Raw genomic sequence first — 6,561 nt, 5'->3', positions numbered from 1 at the left:
GTTGGTTGGAACACTTGAACTATTTGCATTCCATGGCATTCATCGAACTATCTGCATCACATGTTTAATTTGCATTGTCTATGTGGTGGAACAATCGTTATTCTCTATTCGTTGAAGACTATGTGATGGCATGTAATACTATTTGTGAGCTTGCTATTTCTATTGCTATATCTATGCTTGCTTGCATTTGTGCTTATTGAAAGATGCAAGGTATAAGGGGCAGTTACTCTATGCATATAATGCATATCTTAAGGGGGAACTCAATCTTTACCTTATGTTAAAATTTCGTCAAATTTATTCAATTATCTCTTGTGAATCAAATGGTTGTCATCAATCACCAAAAAGGGGGAGATTGAAAGTGCATCTAGACACCTAATTTGTTTTGGTGATTAATGACTATCAAATGATGAGGACTAATGATGTGTGTGACAATGTGAAGGTATAGATAGTCCTCATGGAAAAATTGTTATTGCGTCGTCCACGTGAAAAGAGAAGAAAAATCAGTATATTCGTGTTGGCGTGTGTGTTTACTTTGAATTTGAGTCAAATAGGAATGTCGTACTATAAAGAGGGGTGCGCAAATGAAATCTAGGAATGAATCCGGTGCTCGAAAATATTTTTAAAGTACATCTTTTGCTATCTTTTTGAAGTTGCGCTGGAAATTACAGAAGTTCCAAAGGTACTGTCGGAACTTCCGAAGAGGGCAGATTCAGTTCTATATGATTCACGGAAGTTCCGAAGGACACCTTCGGAAGTTCTGAAGGTGCCAGAATCGGTTCTGTAAGAATAACGGAAGTTCCGAAGGACACCTTCGGAAGTTCCGAAGGTGCCAGAATCGGTTCTGTAAGAATCACGGAAGTTCCAAAGGAGTCAGAAACGGTTCTAGAAGATTCACGGAAGTTCCGAAGGTCTTGACCGGAACTTCCGTTGACTTGACTTTTTGCAGTTGACTTTGAATTTTCTAAATGTTGGGTGCTGTTATTTTGAACTGACCGGAAGTTCCGAAGGAGACCTCCGGAAGTTCCGAAGAGAGAATCTTTTGCCCCCAATGGGCAGAAATTGAGAGGAGGTATAAATACCCCCCAACCCCTCAAGCTAGGGTTGCTGCTTTCATTGCTCATCCTCTTGGCCCTTGGCTTGATTTCTTGTATTCACTTTGAGCCATGCTTCCTCACTTCCTCCTCTCCATGGATCTAAGTGATTTGGATTTTGTGTGTGTGGGAGTTGGTTGTTTTGAGTTGGTTTGAGTGCTTGGTGTTGACTTCGTGAGAAATTTCTTGAGCATTAGATTCATCCCTAAGATCTCTTTGCTAGCTTGTTACTCTTGGTGGTTGAGGACACCTAGACGGCTAGGCGTCGTTCCTAGAGCCACCAAAGTTCTTGTGGTGCGCCGGGAAAGGTTTGTGAAGGTTGGGTCTCACCTCCGAAAGGGAAGAGACACCTCAAGTGAGGGGGAGTGCACGAGTGCAACCCAGAGGAAAGGGTTGTAGAACCCGGCTCAAGTTTGAACACCTCAATGGAGAGTACAATCCCCTCACGGATTGGAACTTCGGTAAAAAGTCTCCGTCTCTACTTGTGGTGATTTCTCTCTAACTTGTGTTTTTAGCTTTGCTTTTGGTTGCCGCGCGTACTCTAATTGCTGGTTGTGCCAAGACTTAAGGTAGTTTGCTTATCCAAGGTTTGGTTGGCTAGATCTACTCATTTCCCGTTCTAGATCTAGTGCTGTCGGAAGTTCCGAAGATAAACGGAACTTCCGAAGGCCGAAAGTTTCGAAGCCCCTGACCGGAACTTCCGAAAGTCTCAGCTTCCGCTGTTTGGTTTATTTTTAAATCGCCTATTCACCCCCCCCCCCCTCTAGGCCTTGATATACTCTTTCAGCGGCGACGTTCACTGCATTTTGATCCGACACTTCTTCATCAGCTTCAACATCAGGTGCCTCTTACTCTCCATGCTTGCTCCAACATGTATAATTCTCCATGAATCCTCTCCTTATCAAATGAGAATGCACTTCTGTACTATCAACAATCATCTTTTCATTCCTAAAGTCGTTACATGGACACGATATGTACAGGCTCATCCTACTTTTCCTGTCACTGTCCGCAAATTTAACAAATTCAGTGGCCCCCTCACTATACTCTGTGGATGAACGATGAACATGGTACATCCACCTCCGATCCATCTGCAATAAATAACATAGACAAATATTAATAATGTTTGATTGAAAAAAATATTATATAATCAACAACATGGTTCATTTAAGTATGTACTCTTTCATGCTTAAACATGTTGCAAACTATTTCAAAAGAGTATAAAATTGATTTTAAGAACTAAGAATAAGAATAGATTATAGTATAAAACAAATGAAAAATGTGCGATATGTTGGGAATAGCTCTGTTTCAAAATGAAAAGTGTTTGACTTTTTTACTTGCAACGTTTGACCATTCGTCTTATTCAAAAATTTACTACAAATAAAAAATGACAAGTTGTGCTTAAAGTTCTTTTGATAATAAAGTAAATCACAAGCACAACAAATGATATTTCTATAATTTTTGAATAAGACAAATGGTTAAACATTGCAAATAGAAAGGTAAAACATCTTACATTATGAACAGTGCAAAAATTCGCCCCCCAACCCTCCCAACCAAATTGTGAACAGCGCACTGGTCGGGATAGAAAGCAGTTGGCGGTATTTATAGCACCAACTCAACTCAAACGGGCCGAATCAACACCTTAGATGGTCTTTCAGAAAAACTCGTCACAGGTGATAGGACGTCACCTGTGACGATCTGAAACTGAAAAGCCGTCACAGGTGACGGCATACCAGTGACGACTTAAGCACTGCAGCTTGTCACAGGTGATGGAATGTCACTTTTGACGGCTGGCTATGTTGGCCCGTCAGTTGTGTCCATCACCAGTGACGGGCCGCTGCCGGGCCGTGTTCATGCCGCGGCAGGATGCCTCACCTGTGACGGCGGACCTTACAACCCGTCAAAGGTGTTGGATACCACTGACTAGGCTGTCGGCCCGTCAGTAGTATCCCATCACATGTGTGTGGTTCTGGCGTAGTGAAAGATAATGAGATCCCACATAGACAGGAATTCACTGCAGCAAATGCTTGCTAAGATTGCCCAAGATTCTAACCAAAATGTTCTTTGTAGAATCATGTCTTCAGTGAGTGAACCCTTTATGCCACCACTACTAGTTTTAGCGCTCTACATAGAACACACTATTTTTTCCTTTTGGTCTGTGGTTGTGTAAAGATAGGAACATACCATTTTTGGTTGTGTGCATCTTAGTTATGCAGAGGCCAAAAGTGGTCATCAAGTGATTGTATCACCTTGATGTAATCATCTAAGATCAATAAAAGCTTCATTTATCTAAAAAAGGAATAGACCATTTTTAAGTGGTTTCATTGGTTTTTTTTCTTGGTTACTTTTAAGGGTTAATAACTTAATACACCATCAGTTTTACGCGCGATATAAATTTTTCTAGTCTGGTCTATTTATACTATCGAAGATATGGGCCCGGGGATATCCACTGCGTGCGGTTGATGTGTGGCAACTGTGGGCCCAACAGCCGAGCCCCCAAAGAAGAAGGGGTGAAAGGGGCGGCCCTGTCAAGGCCAGACACCCCCAAGGTTAGGCCCAAAAGGAGGGCAGCAAGAGCCGGGGGGTTCGGGGCATCCCGAGCCCCTCGAGCGCATGGGATGCGGCTTTTGGGCCCACCACGTGTCGTTCGTTGCCTGGACATCCTGTGGCTGCATTTATTGTGACAATAAGGGGTGCCTACTGCTTCATGCCATCATCATGATGGGCGCGGGCACGTGCCTGCGCTGCATTAAATGCGGTGCAGGCATGCGCCTCACCCCTAGTTTCCCCCAGATAAAAGGCAGGTTAGGACAGGTCGTCCTGGCAGCACAGTGACCCCCTGCCACTCCGAGAATGGCCTGTCATGCCACCATCGCCATCGCATTAAATGCGACAAACAACTACAAGGAGATAGGGGTGGTGACTCGGGCCAAGTTGGCGAGTTCCAAGGGGCGCCTCCCTCCTCTCGTCTCGTACCTACCCACTAACTGACGGGACCGGAGGAACGAGATGTGGCAGCCACACCTCACCCACTCCCTGACAGACGGGACCGATTGAAGGGTAGAGTGGCATCAGTGAAGCCCTACCGCGTATCCTGGGGAGGACAAGATCTACCTTTTGCGGGCCAAATGATTACCTACATAGCTGCTGTGAATAGGGGTTGTAGCCATTGTGGTATCCCCTTGGTCATATAAAAGGAGGCCCCGGCTAAACTTAGGGGAGACCGACTCCAAGAAAAAAGGGCTTGTAACACATTCACCCAGATAGTGCTCAACAACAGGAGTAGGGTATTTGTCATGCCCAGAAATTACTCACACGAATTTCTGAACTTAATTGTGTATTAAAATCCCTGTCTAGGACCAACCAGGATACACAAAAAGACAATGTTGATTACATAACCATCGTTCTTAGAAACAACTAAAAATAACACTTAAACTAACGAAAATACAGCGGAAAGATAACGCGGACTAGCTCCAGTGTAGCATGGCTCTAGTCCACAGGCAACGACTTCAATGGCGGACAGCTTACTCCTGAGAGTCACCTCCATCGGAAACAACCTTTAGCTCTCAATGGGGAAATTATGCAAGGCTGAGTATAAACCACCGTACTCAATAAGTAGTAGGGAATAGGAGTAATAAATGATACAATGGATCACAAGGAATATGATAAGGTTAATTTGCAATGAAGCAATATTTAATAAATATAAGAGATTTAAACAGAAAGATAATAAATAAGTAAATAAATAAATAACATTTGTAAAGTACCAACATCACTGTCCAACGTTACCCCACGTTGCAACAGGCCCAACCACTACTCAACATTACACCACGTTGCAGTAGTCCCAAACCAGTGCCAATTTACTCAAGTCCTTAAAGGTTTGACTAATCACAGAGAATCTGACAGTTCGCCCTTAACCGTGGGCATGACTATTCGAATAGGTTTACTTTGATCAGAGGTGTACGACTGTACCCATGAGACATAGTTTAGCTACACTTGAACGTGTGCCGACCTACCACCATGGCATACTGGAATGGAACCTGTGATAGGACCCGTCACATAACCCTCCCTATTCAATCGCACCATACTGCAGGTTTCGCTCCCTCCTTTACACCAAGGCGGGCATCTCCCTCCTGTGCCTAGGTGGATTCGGAAGCAGCGTAGACCGTCGTAGGGTCCATCCATACTCCATCACGCTCACCCTAGCCTAGGTACATCGAATAGTTCGCAATTACACTTCAAATCCCACCGTTGCCCATTCTGACTTGTGGTTAGCACTAAAATAACTTCTAGGGTTTCTTGCGAACCAGTCCTTAATTGCCACAGGTGCGACTCTCAAAACCATGTACCCACAGCCCACCATTATCAATATTTTAGTTGGCATTAACCCGTATCGGGTATTGAATCATCGTTATCAGCTATTCAGAACTACTAATGATTAATGTGTGATCCCATGAGCTACTTGTTCTAAGCAAAGCTAAGCATTACCTAGGCCTAACGCTACTCAATTTATCCCTGGTATAACATGAATAAAGATGGATAAGCAACGTCATAATAATAGGTTAACCGAAAAAATAAATACAGTTAATACTTTAATTGAAACAATGCATGTCTGAATAAATAAAGCAAGGATTTTGCAATAATAGGTTCAATATTAATAAAGATGAATGCCACTTTCCTTGTTCTGCTCCATGGGGTAATTCAGTGACGATTTCGAAGTAAATCGGCGTGTCAGCGGGCTCTAAATCTAAGCGACAAAGCACAAAAATAAATAAAACAGGCACAAACTCTACTGAAACAGCACAAGAAAGTATTTTTAATGGAGTCTTGGAAATTTTTTGAATTTAATGAAATTTGGGTGGACTTAAACACAGACCGAATGAATTAGTTATGAATTTTAGAAGTTTTCTGACTTTTTTGAACTAAACAGAAAGTCGTAAATAACAATTATTGCACAATAAAGGAGACATGCTGATGTCAGCGAGGAGAGAGAGGGCTGACAGGTAGGGGAGGGAGAGAGAGAAGAGACTGATAGGTGGGCCCGAGGGGAGAGGAGAGAAGGAGAGAGAGGGAGGGAGGCCGACGGGTGGAGTCCACCTGACAGTGAGAGGAAATAGACGAGGGAGAGGGGAGGCATTGGCCGGCAGCTCCCGGAGGCAGTGACGGAGGCGATAGCCGGCATGGAGCGAGAGCAGCGACGGCGGGGACAGGCGGCGACAGAGCGCGGCGCACGGCGGCAACAGCAGGCATCACGCGCATGGAGGGAAAGCGGCGTGCACGACGGCGTTGGCGCGGTGACCCAGATGCGTTGTGGCCGGCGCGGCGGTGCGAGACAGAGTGGAGGCGCCGCAATTCGGGGACCGGTGGCGGCGCACGGCGTCGGCCGAGACGGCAACAGCGCGCGGCAGCGAAAGGCGATCGCCGAGACGACGGGGGTGGCACGACAACAATGTGGCGGTGGCGACGTCAAGCGGCG

Source organism: Oryza brachyantha, chromosome 4 (assembly GCF_000231095.2).
Source record: "Oryza brachyantha chromosome 4, ObraRS2, whole genome shotgun sequence".
NCBI classification, from domain to species: domain Eukaryota; kingdom Viridiplantae; phylum Streptophyta; class Magnoliopsida; order Poales; family Poaceae; genus Oryza; species Oryza brachyantha.
This window is presented reverse-complemented; position numbering follows the sequence as displayed.